Here is a 17,978-nt window from a genome sequence, read left to right as displayed (position 1 = left end):
CCTGTATGTATCTTCTACTTATCAAAGGGAGATATCACTCAAGACTTTAATTAGTAGCTAATAAAAGCAGATAAAATGGTCCCTCAGCTACTGACTCTATCCCATGCTTAACTTGTAATTGGAGAGTGGCAAGGTCTGCCTGTCAAAACTCCAAAGAGGGTAGGAGGCAATGAGTAAGGTGTAAGAAAGAACAGCAACAGCAACAGCAACAGCAACATCTCCTCGCCACACTCATATCCTCCTCGTAATTATAATATGAACTCACACCCATAAACTCAGTAAGAAAATGACACTCTTGTACCACACTCAGTTTTCAGAGTACAGATGGGAGTTTTCAAAGCAAATGCTCAGGGTTCTAATATGATCACTTGTTCAACCTTCATGTCTAGTCCTAAAATCAGATAATAGAGAGCTTGACTCAAATGTCAAATATGGCCTAAAAGAATCCTTAACAGACAAGCTAAGAATAGGTACAAACTGGTGTCTCAAAATAAAAGGAAGGCATGATATCAGGATAGCAGGTGTGGGCCTCATGTATCACCACTCCTCTTTCTAAGGCAAGCACTATTAATCCATCCTGTTGCTTGTTAAAAGTGAACTTGGCTCAGGATCCTTCACACAGTTCTCTAAATGGCCTTTGCCCACTGATCATAGTGAAAAGCATTTTACAGTTCCTAGTATGGTGGAACCCACACTGGGCTGAGAATAAAGTTATAGACTTGCAGCCAGCCTCAACACTAACCTACTAAGTGACTTCAGCCATTCACTTGTCATGTCTGGGTTCAAGCTTTTCTGGGAAGCAAAAATTCCTCTAATATTCAAAGTTCTAAAATGTGCTATGCATGATTGTGAAAAGCTATTATTTTCATGGCTTTCTTCTTTTTTTTTATTATACTTTAATTTCTAGGGTACATGTGCACAACGTGCAGGTTTGTTACACATGTATACATGTGCCATGTTGGTGTGCTGCACCCATTAACTCATCATTTACCTTAGGTATATCTACCTGATGTCTGCCAAATTAATTACAATGTATCCAGAAATAATATAAGTATCTATTAGTGTGAAAGTCCTCCAAATTACATATAGAATTACCTAAAATATCATATTATCATCTATGTATAAGTCTTCTTCTAATTCATTATTATATTACTAATTATTGGCAGGAATTAAGAGGTTCAAGTCTTAGAGCAACGCATTTTTTTTCTGTTTTGTCACAACAAAGTGTTTGGATTTTTATTTTCTGAATTAATAAATTTGACTCTTCAGGCACTAGTGAGTTACCAACTTTTCCCCTCTCATTTTGCCTTAGGAGGCATAGAAAATGTCTTTGCTGTGCTCTCTCTCCCTTTTTAGGCACATGGACCACCATCCAGTGCTCTTTCAAAGAACAAGGCCCCATTTTGTGTCCAAAAGCAGAAAATCCAATTCTCAGAGCCACCATACTTCTATATACTTCATGAAATAAGAACCATCTTTAAAGAACATCTCATGATAAATATGCAGAAGAAAACAAAGTTTGTTGATAAAAATCCATTTCAGATATGACAGTCTGCTCAACATGCAGGAAAAGAAGGTCAGAACCTGATTTAGTTCTTGTTATTCCACCATTACTCAATAAGGCATTTGAAACTGTTTCCTTAGAAGTTGGCAGAGCATGATTGAAGGTTGCAAGGATGTGAATCACAGTAAGCATCTTGAGTAACTCCAAACGAGAGTGCACAAAAACATGTGAGCATCTGTTTCCTTTCGAGTCAGTTGTACACACTTTTTCAAACATGTTTCTGCTCCTAAAATCACATCTTCCGTAACATTTTTCACCATCTGCAAAATATTGCGTATAGTTGACTTAGGTGACAGTGACTAGCAATCCGCTAGGCTAACACACATTATTAAAGAATGGTCTCCCTTCTCTTAGAACAGTAAATGATACATGAAGGACATTACTCGTGATTTTTCACTCCTCATACTAAAACGTGTTAAAAACGACATGATTATTAAAGCAGTGTGATGATAGCACCAAAACAGACACAGATGGATAAATGGAACAGGTTTAAAAGCCTGACACTTGATATATGGTAAATATGGCAGTTCAAGTGAGCAGAGAAATGTAAAAGAGTCAGATAATTTTTTAAAAATTGTTAAATCTCTAACTGCAGATAGGGAGCAGGGAATGGTGAAATGTGAAATGACCCTAATACATACACATCCCAGCCGGCAGGCTTCCTTTCATATCGCCTCCCATCGTACAGCCACCCTTGAACCAATCACTGGCAATGGAAATGTAACCATCATTATAACCTAGACTGTGAGCATCTGCCTGAGTCACATGGGCAAAAGGTAGATATGAAACAAAATCAGGACTCTTCTACATGAATGAAGGAGGAGTGACTGTTGTTAAAGCAAGCATTAGTGTATGCCACATCAATGCAGGTAACTTTGCAGAAATACTGGGTAACATCATCCCCTCAAGAGCTTAAAACAATTGAGTTTATAACAGAGGTGATGTTTAATAGGGCAGATTCTCATGAGCCATTACCAAACAATGGTAATAATAGCTATGTAACAGTGCTTTGAGTTTTATGATATTATCCTGGCCCTATCTTAAATATTTTATTTTTCACTAGTCTAGTCTAGTTGGTGCCAGTATAGACACCATGTTTACTTTTTCCTCTAGCCTTTTTTCATACTTTCACCCCACCTCCAGTGCTCTATGCCAATCTTTGCAGTAAAATTAGTGCTGCCCTTGCTGCTGCCGTAAGAGCTAATGTTTCTAAGCAACCTTTGTTGAACACTTCCTATGTTCCTGACACAGATTAACACTCTTTCATGAATTATCTCATCTATGTCTCTAAATTGCCTTATGAAATCATGCTGTTTCCCCTACATGCAGGTGGTAGAATGAGACACGTGCACGGGCTGGCTATGGAAGAAGCCACCATTTCCTTTCCCTGCACCCAAACCCATCTGAACACTTTATTTATCACAAATCTTGATGTGAATGAATAGTCTCCAAGCAGCATTGGGTGAAGTAAAGAGAGGAGGTTAACTTGAAGGAAACCTAGTTATAGCACAGCAGAGGGAAGCGATAAAGAAAAACATAACTACTTCATTATTTTGCCATGGCTTGAATGTAACCTTTCTTAATAACAAGGGCAGCCAAAGTCATTGCCATTGCTTGAGCACCTACACTGTCTACTACCTGTAAAGAAGTCGGATGTTATTTCCAGTGTTTTGTAGAAGGAGAAAGCTGGAGCTCAGAAAAGCTAAACACCTTTCCAAAGGTCACATATCCAGTTAATTTGCACATTACAGTTCAGATCCAAAACTCATGCCCCTTCCTCCTCAGCACCACAATGTCTTTATATTTCCATACCTTATACTGTTTTAAAGTGTTGCTTTACCTTCAAACCTACTACAAATTTTTTGTAACTTTGTCTTAGTGTGAACCCTTCTTTATGGATCCTGCCACCAAATCTTGACTCACAAATGTTAACTTTGCAGATACACCAGGTAATATCATCCCTTCAAGAGCTTAAAACATTTAAGTTTATAACAGAGGTGATGTTTTACAGGGCAGACTCCCATAAACCATTACCCAACAGTGGTCATAATATAATAATAAACGGGGGCATTTGGATGACATGCATAATAAACAGGTGCTTGTCTCCTCATATAAGGCATTTCCTTAAAAAAAAAAACTAACAAGCAAAGAAACAAAAACAACAACAAAAAAGGATGGGGGAGCTACATAAGGGACCTAAAGGAGGTGTTTGAGTCAGGATTCACCAGGAAAGCAGAATCAATGCATAGAGAGGTAAATATTTGTTTTATGGAAGTGGTTCATGTGTTTGTGAAGGATGGCAAGTCTAAAACATGCAGGGCCAGCTGGCCAGCTGGATACCCAGGGAAGAGTTAATGTTGCAGACTTGAGTCTGAATTCCCTGGGGAAGCATGCTGGGAAATCAGGCAGAGAGTCTATGTTGCAGCCTTAAAAGAATCTTCTTTATTGGGAAACCTCGGTCTTTGCTCTTAAAGCCTACAACTGGCTGGATAAGATCACCCACATTATGGAGAGTCATATGCTTTACTCAAGATCTAATAATTTTAATGTTAATTATATCTTTAAAAATATCCTACTGCAACATCTAGACAGGTGTTTGGCCAATCAACTGGATACCAGAGCCTAGCCAAGTTGACACAAAACTCACAATCACAGGAAAGTTAGGTGAAATTCACAGCAAGGGCAGCAAATACACCACGTGCACATGTATCCATCCTCTCTGCCTGAGACCATAACAGACATCATTCATCAGCTAAGACCCACTTCTCCAGTGAGTTCTACACAGCTCAGCTCCAAAAATCCAAGCACAATTGGAAGAGGAGTTGAAATCTACCAGTTGTCCATAGTCTGGATGACGTAGTCCAGTACCATTACCACGGATCATGTTTGACGAGGCCAGCAACTAATGTGGCAGCCTCAGTCTCCTCTGAAGTCTCTCTTAGTTTATCTGGATTTTAAAAAATACTACTGTTTTCTGGTTTACATGGATTTTAGAAGATTTAGATAAACTAAAAGCAAGAAAAGCATTTTGTTCCAATTAACATGTTTCTGTGCAAAAAGATAAAACTTCATAATAATCTACATACATAATTGTCTAGGAACAAAACGATGCTTATCTCATTAAAATCTGTTTATATAAAACACCTAACATTATAGCTAATGCCTGGCATGTTGCAGTTACTCTTCACCTGCAGCCTTTCAGGCCTGTGATGGCCTAAAGTTTTAATAAATATAACCATTTGAAATTTTACCCTGGGTACAATAATACTTATCAGTAAGACTGGCATGCCTTCTGTATTACTAATTCACACATTTGGCATATTCAAAAATATTCTGATTTTTAACAAAAATACTGCCTATCATCTGTGATGTGGCAAAATATGTGGCACTAGAAATTTTGGCAGAAATTCATTAGATCCTATCAATCACAAAATAAAGGCAAAAAACCAACTTTGCAACAGAATACAAATATACTCCAAGTAAGAGGAAAGACTCATCCTTTTATACTCACATCTATCTTTGAATCAGGTTCCAAGGATCTCCATAGACAGGGCCTTCATTCCATGTCTTAATTAACTATTTAGGGGTCTATTTATGTGATTGCTAACTCTATGCCTCCATATTCCATCATGTGACCTGTAATAAGCATTCGCAACTTTGATATCATGGCCCCAGTTCTTTCATTGGATAACTGAGCAAGTTAAACACTGGATTCCAATTTCCTTATGTTTAAATAAAGGGGCAACCCTAGAATTTTGAGTCTCTGCTAAGCAAAGACATTGTACAGTCCCCTAGCACATTGTACATCTGCATTGATAACAATAGGATGCTTATATTTTATGTGTGTGTTGACTCATTTAATTCTCATGAGAACAATAGTATGCAGATTGTTTTTCAAAATGACCAAAGAAATATGTCTGTTTCTCCATCTTCTTCAGAATCTTGCCATTCTTCATCAAGAAACAAAGTGTCTTTCGCCTCGCCTTGAACTGTGTGGGCACTTGTGACTGCCTCAATCAATAGAATATGGTAGAAGAAAAATGACAAGGATCCATCATAAAAAGAAATACCTGGCTTTTTCTCCCTTGGGAGGCTTACCTTAGAAGCCAGACAACAGCTGCAAGGAGACCTAGGCCACACGGGGATGCCACATGCAAGTGTGCCCATCAACAGAACCCAGCTAAGATCCTGGTTCATGAACAGCATCAACCACCAGTCACAGGAGTGAACAAGCCTCCAGATGAATCCAGACCACAGCATTCACATCATCCCAGCTGATGCCAAGTGAAGCAGAACCAAGCTATCCCTATCCAGCCCTGCCCTCCAAATTGAAGATTCATGACCCCAGAAGAATGAGGTCATGTTGTTAAGCCACAATGTTTTGTGGTGGGTTGCTATACAGTAACAGAACAAGACTGGTAGTATTTTCTCTTCATTTTACACATGAGGAAACTGAGACAAAGAAAGTCCACAGGCTGAACTCTTAAACAATATGCTATACTTCCATTTAATACGTAATTATCAAAAGAGTGATTAGACATTCTGGGCAAGGATTTCTTGAGTAATACCCAACAATCACAGACAATCAAAACAAAAATGGACAAATGGAATTACATCAAGTTAAAAAGTTTCTGCACAGCAAAGGAAACAATCAACAAAGTGAAGAGACAACCCACAGAATGGAAGAAAATGTTTGCAATCTGACAATGGATTAATACCTAATATATAAGGAGCTCAAATAACACTACTGGAAAAAATCTAATAATCCAATAAAAAATGGGCAACAGATCTGAATAGACAATTCTCAAAAGAAGACATACAAATTGCAAACAGGCATACAAAAAGGTACTCAATATCACTGATCATCAGAGAAATGCAAATCAAAACTACAATGAAATATCATCTCACCCAAGCTAAAATGGTTTATATCCAAAAGACAGGCAATAACAAATGCTAGGAGGATGTGGAGAAAGGGAACCTTTGTTCTCATATTTGGTGGGAACGTAAGTTAGTACAACCACTATGGAGAATAGTTTGGAGGTTCCTCAAAAAACTAAAAACAGAGGTATCACACGATTTAGCAATGCCACTGCTGGTTATATACCCAAAAGAAAGAAAATCAGTATATCGAAGAGATATCTGCACTCCCATGTTTATTACAGCATGATTCACAAAAGCCAAGATTTGGAAGCAACCTAAGTGTCCATCAACAGAAGAATGGATAAAGAAAATGTGGTACACATACATAATGGAGTACTATTCAGCCACAAAAAAGAATGAGATCCTGTCATTTACAACAACATGGATGGAACTGGAGGACATTGTGTTAAGTGAAATAAGCCAGACGCAGAAAGACAAACTTCACGTATTTTCACTTATTTGGGAGAGCTAAAAATTAAAACAGTTGAACTCTTGGAGACAGAGAGTAGAATGATCATTACCAGAGGCTGGGAAGAGAGTGGGGAGCGGGGAGAAAGTGGGGATGGTTAATGGGTACAAAATTAAAACAGGATGACTTTAGTCAGCAATAATTTATCTGTACATTTTAAAATAAGAGTATACTTAGAATTTTTTAACACAAAGGATAAATGCTTAAGGGATGGATACCCCATTTCCCATGATGTGATTATTACCCATTGTGTGCTGGTATCAAAATATCTCATGTACCCCATAAATATATGCACCTGCTATGTACTCACAAAAATTAAAAATTTTTAAAACAATGTTAAAGAATGATTCATCTTTGATAATCAGTCATAATGATTTCTTGTGACATTGCAATGTGCATCTTATCTAACCAAATGACTTAAAATCTATTTTTACATAATTTTTATGTAACTATGTGTGTTTGTCTCTAAGAAATTACGTTACCAAAGGCTAAATGATTGCTAACAACATATTTTAGGAAAGAATAAAGTTCTAGATCAGAAAATAACTTGTTTCTTGATCTCTGCTATTTATATTTATTAAAAATATTAAAAAATTGAAATTTTACTGCTGGGGGAAGCAATTTCTAAGGAGCCTAACTCAATTAATTTATACCATATTTATCAAACCCCCTCTAAGGAACATTTTAAGACTTAATATTACCATTCTGCCAATGAAGAAAAGAATTATTGTGGAAGAAAATAGGTGTGGAATCCAAATCACACACTTTTTGTTTTAAAGTTTGCAGCATAATTAGATACTTTGAAGCAAGATAAATGATTTGGTTAAAATTCTTTTTAAACATTGTTTCAGTTACAATACATGGGAAATATTTCATTTCACAGTCGGTTAAAAATTATTGAATCGTTGCAGTCCCACAAGCTGATATTGTAATGTGCAAAATAAAGAACTTAATAAACGGTACTAATTACTAATGGCCATGAAAATGCTCAGATCCTTTCTCGGGAGATAACTTGCTTTTACTGACCATCACACAGCTACATAATATATGCAGATTTCCTCGCGACTAACTGAACACAATTGCTGAAAGCTTTTTGTAGAATTAAACAAAACTTTAAAAATATCAAATCATGGGCCACTATTGGTGTTTTTTGTGTGTGTGTTACATCTTATAACCTTCCAAATTCCTGTAATTTTTTTCCAAATCATTGATTCAAGAAACTGACACTTTCCCCATGTCCAAAAAGAAGAACAGCCATCAGTGACTTCAAAGCCCAACAAAGACAGCTGGCAGCTCTATCGGGAGCCAAAACAGAAATCAGGGGTTGAGTTTTGTTATATTCTAGTTGGAATAAAATAATGTGCTTTCCTTTGGAGGAAAAAACACAGTCAAGACAACTGGGGGGGGTGTTGTTTTTCTTGGGTCTGTGCCTGAATACATTCAGCGCCTCAGAGGGCAGGGGTCCTCTCTGTTTAGCACTAGCCTAGGTGTGGCACATAATGGTTACCTAATGAATAATTAATATGAACCAAGCTGTTTCAGTGCTGAGAATTTGGAGATGACGTTCGAAGTATCATCTTGACCTCTAGGAGTGCAGAAGTGCAGTGGGGCTGGTGATCTCTAAACACTCTATTGCATTGGTAGCACCCGTAGCATTAAGTGCTATGGAAGTGCTTGTCTCTGAGCCATCTTTGGCATGATCCCCCCTCGGCCATCTGCTGTGCGCGATTAGAGACCGAGAAATGGAATTCGAAGCCCCAAAAAGTGGGTGGAAGGTTAACTCTGGGCTGGCTGGGCTCTTTGCTCACCCACTCCAGCACTCTTTCTGGCTTGTAACAACAAAAATCTAAGGACGATGCTCTGAGCCCTTGCCCCAGAGCTCTCCCCTTGGATTCATTCCATACCTGCTCTTTGCTCCCTGCCCTGGGTTTCCTATGCCAGCTTTTCTCCTATGCCAGCTTTTCTCCTATGCCAGCTTTTCTCCTATGAACATTCTTTTTTAAGACTTTCAAACTTGCAGGGAAGTTGCCATCATGCTGTGGACTTGATGTTGGAGATGACCCAGGCTGGTGATAACAATCCGGAGGACCATTGCCTAGGGAGGTCCAAGCTCTTGAGGGCTGCGTCTCCCTAAGTCCTGTGCTGTGGAAGAGCAGTGCTCACAGAATTCCCTTTCAAGGGAATAGTGCCTAAAGGACTGTGAGGACCACTTACCTCAGCTAGGAGCAGTCAGGGGGCACCTTAGAAAGCTAGGCCACCTTGTCTGGTCTTATCAGCAAATTGATGGCAAAGAGTGATAAGCAAAATTGCCCACTTGTATAAAGCACCGAATGGGCCTGACTTTGCAGAGTAAACAGCCTCTCAAAGAGCAGAAAGCCCTGTAATCCCAGAACTTTGGGAGGCTGCGGTGGGCGGATCACTTGAGGCCAGGAGTTCGAGACCAACCTGGCCAACATGACGAAACTCTATCTGTACTAAAAATACAAAAATTAGCCGAGCGTGGCGGTGTGCTCCTATCGTCCCAGCTACCTGGGAGGCTGAGGCGCAAGAATCACTTAAAGCCTGGAGGTGAAGTTTGCGGTAAACTGAGACTACGCTACTCCACGCCAGCCTGAGCAACAGAGGGAGATTGTCAAAAAAAAAAAAAGACAGAAAGCAATTGTCTCCATCTGAGACAATTCCATTTGTAGAATTATCCACCACAGAAACAACTCTACTGATGAGGAGGAAACTGGCCTCATGTGCAGGCCTCAGATGCCCTCCAGAGACAGAATACTAACCTTTCCAGGGTTGTCATTGATTTGAGGGACTGTCCTGTGCGCTGTAAGAGGTTTAGCAGCATCCCTAGCCTCCTTTGACTAGATACCAATAGCCAGGGCCAGCTTCATGGGTAGGTAGCCAGTGTAGCCACATAGGGCCTCACACTCAGAGGCACTCTGTGCTTGGTTTAATGCTCTGCCATTGCTGTCTTAAAATTCTTAATGATCTTATCTTCATAAGGCCTGCATTTGGTAAGTGAAATTCAGTGGAACAATGGAACCCCACCTGTAGAGAGATGTGTACAATTTGTCATTCCTTGCCTCCCCGTTTGTATACCCATAATGCCTTAGCAATGCCCCACAAGCACAGAATTATGGTGGCTCAGGACGCACGTGAGTTCAGTGAGACTTAAAGCCTCAAAGTTAGTAGAAGGTAAGCACAGGACATCGACAACTGAGTTGTGGGTAAGTGGAAGGCCATGCTTTCTATTAGAACTATATCTTGCTTAGAACACATAAAGAGATCATGTCATCCTAGGAAACATAAACAACCAAGGGACCCTATCATGTTCTTTCTTGCTCTTGTTACTTCCCTGTATTGGCCAACAATTTACACTGAAAACAGTGACATAGAAGGCAAGGGAAAGACAGAGAAGCGCTTAGTTCCTTTTCCTTTCAGCCCTTCCTAACTCATCAGTAAGCCAAAGGTAGAGCATGTTGGTAGAACATGTGCATATCAGAAGTAAAATAAAAACAGTTCAGTACGTTTATGCAGCATTTCCACTGTTCTGGTAAGAAATACATAATCATGTACAAGCTATAAAACTCAACTTGTACAATTTTATTGACTCAGCATATGAGTTTAATTTATATTTGAAACTAGCATTGCATAGTATTAAAATGAATGATAAAATTCATGCTCATAACTTTAAATTATAGGGTTTTTTTTAACTTAGTTAAACATGAAACAGCAAATTCAAAACACCATAAGAGGATACAGAGAGATTAACAGAAGTAAGAAAACCTTTACATTTTAGTGCATTTAATGACATTTTGTCCTGCTGTTTGAACAAAGGCCCCACATTTCCATTTTGCAATGGGTCCTGTAAATTATGTAGTTGGCCCTGCCAGTAGTACTCCTTAGTCATGGCATTGCCAAATGTCCCCTGGGGAAGCGAGAGAGGAACAAAATCACCTCTGGTTGAGAACCACTGCCCTAGACAGTCTTTACCAAACCGACAAATAAAGACTGGTAAATAGGTTGGGCACGGTGGCTCACGCATGTAATCCCAGAACTTCGGGAGGTCAAGGCAGGTGGATCATTTGAGGTCAGGAGTTCAAGACCAACCTGGCCAACATGGTGAAACCCCATCTTTACTAAAAATGCAAAAACTAGCCAGGTGGTAGTGGTACATGCCTGTAATTCCAGCTAATCAGAAGGCTGAGGCAGGAGAATTGCTTGAGCCTGGGAGGTGGAGATTGCAGTGAGCTGAGATCGTGACACTGCACTCCAGTCTGGGTGACAGAGTGGGACCCTGTCTCAAAAAAAAAAAAAAAGAAAAAAGAAAAGAAAAGACTGGTAAATAAAGACTGACAGAACTTGAAATGAGAAAGTGTTATGGAAGCCAAGTGTTTAAAATCCTGTAGACACTGTAGGATTCGTTCTATGATAAAATGCCAAAATTTAAGATCATTTCCTGAATGTTTGGTGCCTCCCAGTGTTTGGTGTTTTTCTGTCAGGACAATGTAAGGTTAGAAAACGATGATCTTTTTCTTTCACAAAAAGAGAAAAAGAGCAATTATGAAAAGTAATGGCTAGATAGTAAAAACTGTATGTGTTTCTCAAGCAACTTTAAGAAAAAACATGATAATAACTAATTCTAATTCTAAGAAATTCTAATTCTAAGAAAAACTAATTCCCTTAAAATTCTACCTGCACCTATATACGGCTTGGAAAGTCTTCATGTACTTCCAAGGGTACATATAGTTTAACTCAGACACCCACTGTGGCTTCCGCGTATGTAGGTCTCGGGATGCAATGAAATACAGCAGTTCCCAAAGGCCAGTAACCAGTGGAATCACAACCTCAGCTAGCTCAGTGGTAGCAGTGGGCTCAGTAAGAGTGCTCATTAAAACGCCTAAGGATATCATGGAATTCTCTTTCTTACAGATTTATGCAAGGTGAGCCTTCAATTAAAGTTAAAAATCTTAAATGCAAATTTTAACTCAAATTTATATGTGATGTATCGTCTACTAAGCAGATTTTATAATGTTTCTCTTTAAATCATTATTGTAACCCTATATGATAAGAAAGAAATTATTATTACTATTCTATAATTAAGTAAACTGAGATTCAGAAAGACTAAGTAACTGTCCTTAAATCAAATAGCAGGTAAGTAGAAAAACCTTGTATTAAAACCAAGTTTCTGATTTTAAGTCAAGCAATGTTTTCCTATGCCATGATTCCTGTATACTGACCTTATTTTTTAAGAGATGAAGACATTTTACCTATGTATTTTCTATTTTCCATATATATATACACATATATATACCTATATCTATAATTACCTTTTATAGAAGTTTGACAAACATTTAGGCAATTCAATCCCAGAACCCTCTAAACAAAGTAAGATACTTAACACATTAAATAACATTAAATATTTATTTTCAGACTCATGCACTATATAAATACTCTATAAATAATAAAAATGCTGTTTTTATTTTCCATATATAAATTGCTTCTAAGTTAAGTCATATAACAAAAATAGAAGCCTTGAACCTAATTTGATAATATACTTACCTCAATAATTTCCTCTGTTTGAAATTTGCAGTGGCATGCCTTTCTGAAATTTGGCACTAAGAACACTGCCCTTATTTCTCCATTTGACCTGGATGATTGTCTGAAGGAACATCAAAAGCTGCTTAGAACGTCATTGGAGAAGACATAGTGTCAACACTGCCTGAGGAATTCCTGAGCACAGATGTTGTGGGCCCTGTCTTATTCCTTCCTGAACTGTGACTCTTTATCCATCTAAGAGTCACGTCTGCAAGCAAACAGCCAGGCAAGAAAGACTGTTCCTAAAGTCCTCAGTGCACATCCAGGTTGGTGTTGCTCTGGGTGTTTGTATGCTCCTGCTTTCTGTCCTGTGTTTTGGAGAACTGTACATCATCCCCTAGCCTAACCATGGTAGGACTTATCTGCCTAAGGACAGACAGACCCTCCTGCTTATTGATATGCATGCTACGGTAATTGAATTATTGAGATTTCACCGTGAAGAAGTGGGTCAACCCGGGTATGGATGGTGGCTGGAGCCTGTAATATTCTGGAGGCTGAAGCAGGAGGATTCCTTGAGCCTAGAAGTTCAATACCAGCTTGGGCAACATAGCAAGACCCCACCTCAAAAAAAAAAAAAAAAAGGAAGTGGGACAAGATCAAGATCACTCTCAGTATCTAAAGAGTGACAATCCTGCAGAGCTGCCAGTAACCGGAAATGTGTATTCTTCAAACCAGGGCTAGGCTTGAGGGGAAAGACCCCTGTGTGAGCAGCAGAGTTAGAATCTTCTCTTGGTTTATACTTAATGGGAACACTATGAGATAAAAAGAAAGATGATCATTTGCTCATTCATTTATACCACATGTACAGAGCACTTGTATGTGCCAAGAGGAGATGCACAAGGAGATGGAGAATAAAGAATCAGGCAAGTCACCTGCCTGTTGTGCCTGTCCTTAAGAAGTTAGATCTGAACTTCTCAACCCAACCACACAATCAACTGCCTGGAGAGCGTTTAAAAATCCTTATGCTTAGAACACTCTCCTACAGATTTTTATTTGACCAGCCTGGGTGCTTCCCAGAGCTTCCCAGGTGCACCCAGCACTGATAATCCCTGAGCCAAAGCACAGATGGCAATGGGGTGAGCTGGAACGGGAACTAAGAAGTAAAATATATTTGCAATCAGATAAAAATCCTAACCCTTTAAAGGTATTGGTATGCCAATTTTCTTTGGGTTTTCCCGTCGTGTTTAATAAAAGTCAACCTCAGCTATGCTTAGAGACGCTAAGGAAAAAAATATGTCCAACCATGCTCAAAGCACCATCTTTTTAATAGACTAAGGTGATAAGAGTGCAATTTTGTTACATGAATATATTGATTAGTGGTGACGTTTGGGCTTTGAGTGTAGCCATCACCTGAATAGTACATTGTACCCATTAAGTAATTTCTTATCCTGCACCCACTTCCTGCCTTCCCACCCTTGTGAGTCTCCAATATCTATTACGTCACTCCTTGTGTCCATGCATACACATTATTTAGCTCTGATTTGTAAGTGAGAACATTGGGTATTTGACTTTCTGTTTCTGAGTTGTTTAACTTGATAATGGCCTCTAGTTCCACTCACGTTGTCGCAAAAGACATGATTTCATTCATTTTTATGGTTGAGTATACATATGTGTATATATATGTATACCATATTTTCTTTATGCAATCATCTGTTGATGGATACTTAGGTTGATTCCATATATTTGCTATTGTGAATAGTGCTGCAATAAACATATGAATGCAGGTATCTTTTTGTTATAATGATTTATTTTCCTTTAGGTAGATACCCAGTAGTGGGATTGCTAGAACTAATGGTAGTTCTAGTTTTCGTTCTTTGAGAAATCAGGAGCCTGGCACACCTTCATCCTGTTCTGGTGGTGGCAGTGGTCATTGAAAGAAGATAACGTCAAGTAGAAGATAAACTTCATGGGCTCAAGTTAGGACCCAGATCAAATACATCTGCTCCCCTTAGAAAGTCTCTTTTCAGTTCTTTAATAGGCTCCCTCCTCTCGAGGACATCTTTATTGTTTAAAGGCACTAAAGACCATTTCTTTATAAGGTACATGACAAAAGGACTCTCTTTCACCCTCAGTAGCTTCTCTGTCCCCATCCCACACTCCAGCACTCACAAATGGAGCCCCATGCTTGGCCCAGTGGTGCTAAGGGGCTATCGGTTGAAGAGGGTTTCTTTACTGGAGCACAGCTTTAGCCACCCCCAGTGCAGGTTTCCTAGGAGGACTCAGACCCAGAGCAAGACAATCACTTTCTTCCCAAAAGAATTGACCCATCTTCCTCTCCAACCTGCTTTGCTCTCTGCCCTTCAATCACAGCACTCTGACACTTTAGTGTCCTTATTTATATTAAAGTCCTGCCCACTATCTAGCAGAGCACATAGTTCACAGAAGATAGGCAGCGAATGCTTGTGAAATAAATGAATCAAATTATAACAAGTGTTTATCCTCCGTACTGCCCACCTATTTATGGCCTTAACTGATACCTTTAGCTCCATTCCCACCAAGGCTGCTGTTTTCTCTTTTCCCAGGCCAGGTGCATGTGACTGAGAGATTCATGGGGAGAGACCTGCCCCTGTCTAAGGCAGGTACATGGAGGGGTGGTCATACTGGTTCTTTCTACTGATGGCCAACAGCTCCACTCAACTAGCACTGTCCTATAGGCACAACAAAGAATGGCAAGATAAGAGAAGCTTTACATGTTGTCCTTCTTGATGTAAGTTATTTTTAGAGTAAAATAACTATTAATTATTAACTCGTATAGCATGACCTGATCAAGTAGGTGGTGAAATAATCTACTCTGAAGCATGAGTCAGATTGCAATTAAGGCTGTAGGGAACTTTATTCTAAATTCCCTGGTTGGAGAGTGATTAAAATCTTATCTACGGTATGGCAATAAACACATAATTTCATTTTTTATTCCCCCCAAAATGCAAAAATAAAATGGGAAGGCAGGAATAAGTGCACAAGAATGTTAGAAATAAATTCCATGGAGATAAAAATTAACAACTTCTTTCAGGCAACACAAGATGTGGTTTCCATAGAGCCCTCCTGTCTAAATGCCAAACAAACTCATCATACTTGTCCATAATAGAGATACTACATTCATAATTTCATTGTATTTCTTGAGTGCCACAGCAACACTTCTCTAAGTTTGAAAAAAAAAAAAAATACAGCCAGGTACGGTGTCTCATGCCTATAATAGCAACAATTTGGGAAGGTGAAGTGGGAGGATCCCTTAAGCCCAGGACTTCAAGACCAGTCTGGTCACTGAGTGAAATCCCATCTCTTAAAAAAAAAAAAAAGTAAAATTTAGCCAGGCATGGTGGCGCGTGGCTGTAGTCCCTGCTACTCAGGAGATTGAAGTAAGAGGACTGATTGAGACTAGGAGGTTGAGGCTGCAGTAAACTGTGATTGCACCACTGCACTCCAGCACCTCATCTCAAAAAGAAAATAAAAGAAATAAAATTTTTTAAAGGAATTGAGAGAAGTCATTTTACTTTTGTCTGCTCATTGCAGCAAATCCATCAGCTGTGACTATTTGGAATATGGAACAGCATTTTAGTCACAGGTTAAAGAAACACAGTTCTAGTTTGGCATTTACTTGTATAAAGATGTTCCCTACTGATAAGTGCATGTGATACATGGGGCACAGAGTAGGTCTTCTACAAATGTTAGCTCCCTTGCCTTTTCTTACATTCATCTCATCTGCCCAGTAAAGGTCATTAGTGAGAGTAAGATGCTAAACCTCCAAGGATGCTGAGGACGATGATGTGGAACAAGATTTTAAAAGAGGCACAGCAGTTATATTAACTTACTCAAAGTCACATAGCAAGTCAGTGCTTTTGAAGAAAACTCCAACCCTCTCCTAATGCCTAGCTAGTGACTGCATGGTTGTTTCACCAACAAGGTTTGTGGCTTCTTCCTAAGAACATTCAAGACCAAAGATAATGGTCAAAGAATAGTATCCAAGAATATATGTATCTGGCTCTGACATAAGACCACAGGATGGTAATGTAGGTCTTAATACCTCACAATACAAATTGACCCTACCTAAGTAGTTAAGTAATTTTTTTAAAAAATGCACTATACCCTCGCCAGAAAATCATCATTCAGGGCCACCAAGTGTACTTACATGTTCATCCTCATACCTAAACGTATTCAGCTCTTAAATATAGACGAGATCAAAATTATTCAGATCAGCAAGATGGCCATCTGCTTTCAAGCATGCAGCTGCTAGCCTTTAAACAGCAACTTTCCATGATTCATAACTTATTCATCTCAGGATGCACTCAGACATCTGCTTTATCATCAGCCTAGCTTACTGTAGCATTTTGCTTTAAAGTTTTAATGTCTGCACAGGTAACATTGTGATTCAGTAAATCAGTCTTTTTCCACAGAAAGAATCAACTGTTTAGCTCCCAACTGATGGTCCAATGTTGAGATCGTCCACATGCAAATGTATGTAAAATGTACATTATTAGTCATTCCTCTTTAAAATAACAATAACATCAGTAATAGCTTCCATTTAGCCTACTGTGGGCTAGGCATTTCATCTTTATTTTCACTACCGCTCTGTAAAACATATATTATCATCTTCGTTTTTCAAATAGGCATATCAGCAAGCTTGGATAATTTACCCAATGCCACTAAATGTGAAAGTGACAGAAATTAGTTGTTTGAACTTTGACCTATCTGTCCCCAAACCCAAGCTTCTGCAACAACCAACTTTGCTTCATATTTGAATTGCTATGGAATAACTGAAACATTCTGATCAGTTTTATAGAGAAAGAGAGACTATAATTAGCCAAATTCCACTGATTTTCACCTCAAGAAAGCTCATGCATGTGGCACTTAGTTAATATAAATGCTTTGAAAACTACAAGGCATGGTGTGAATTTATTAGGTCTTCTTAATCTTCCAGACAAGTTTTGGCAGTCCTGGCTGTCTATTCTTTTACTCTCCATCCCTGACAGCAGCATCCAGGAGTACGTGAAGAACCTAGGAACTGTGCAAGGACAGAGTCCATTTCTCTGCAGGACAGAAAAGCTTCTTATAGCCTCTAACATTGAAGAAAAGGTGCTGGACATACAGAAGACTCTTTCTAAAGAGACCAGTTTTATCTAGTGCACATATTTTTTTTGTCCCTAACTTTATTATGCAAATTGTTTGTTGCCTCCTATTTAATAACTGCATTGTATACAGAATAAAAATGTGGCCCAACTTTCAAATCCTGGTTCTGCAACCTAAAATAGGTCAGGCATTTAGAGCTTCACTTTTATCATCTGAAAGGAAAAATATAAATAATGGCACATTTTGCTCTATGTCTTTTTAAAAAATGATATATAAAAGACAACTGAGTGACATGAAAAAATGATAAGAGTACATTGGGTAAATAGTCACATCAAAAAATAATATGCATGTCAGGATAAAATTTTT

At 38.8% G+C, this 17,978-nt stretch overlaps 1 protein-coding gene across 2 annotated transcripts in view; it reads right to left on the bottom strand.

Moving 5' to 3' along the window:
• LOC105551161 (chromosome unknown open reading frame, human C18orf42) overlaps positions 1 to 17,978 on the bottom strand; it is a 55,068-nt gene that overhangs the window by 21,867 nt on the left and 15,223 nt on the right. The gene's annotated exons all lie outside the window — the stretch shown is intronic.

This window comes from Mandrillus leucophaeus, unplaced genomic scaffold (genome assembly GCF_000951045.1).
Source record: "Mandrillus leucophaeus isolate KB7577 unplaced genomic scaffold, Mleu.le_1.0 Scaffold51, whole genome shotgun sequence".
Taxonomy (NCBI): domain Eukaryota; kingdom Metazoa; phylum Chordata; class Mammalia; order Primates; family Cercopithecidae; genus Mandrillus; species Mandrillus leucophaeus.
The sequence above is the reverse complement of the archived record's forward strand: the minus strand, read 5'-3'. Positions and strand labels throughout refer to the sequence as shown.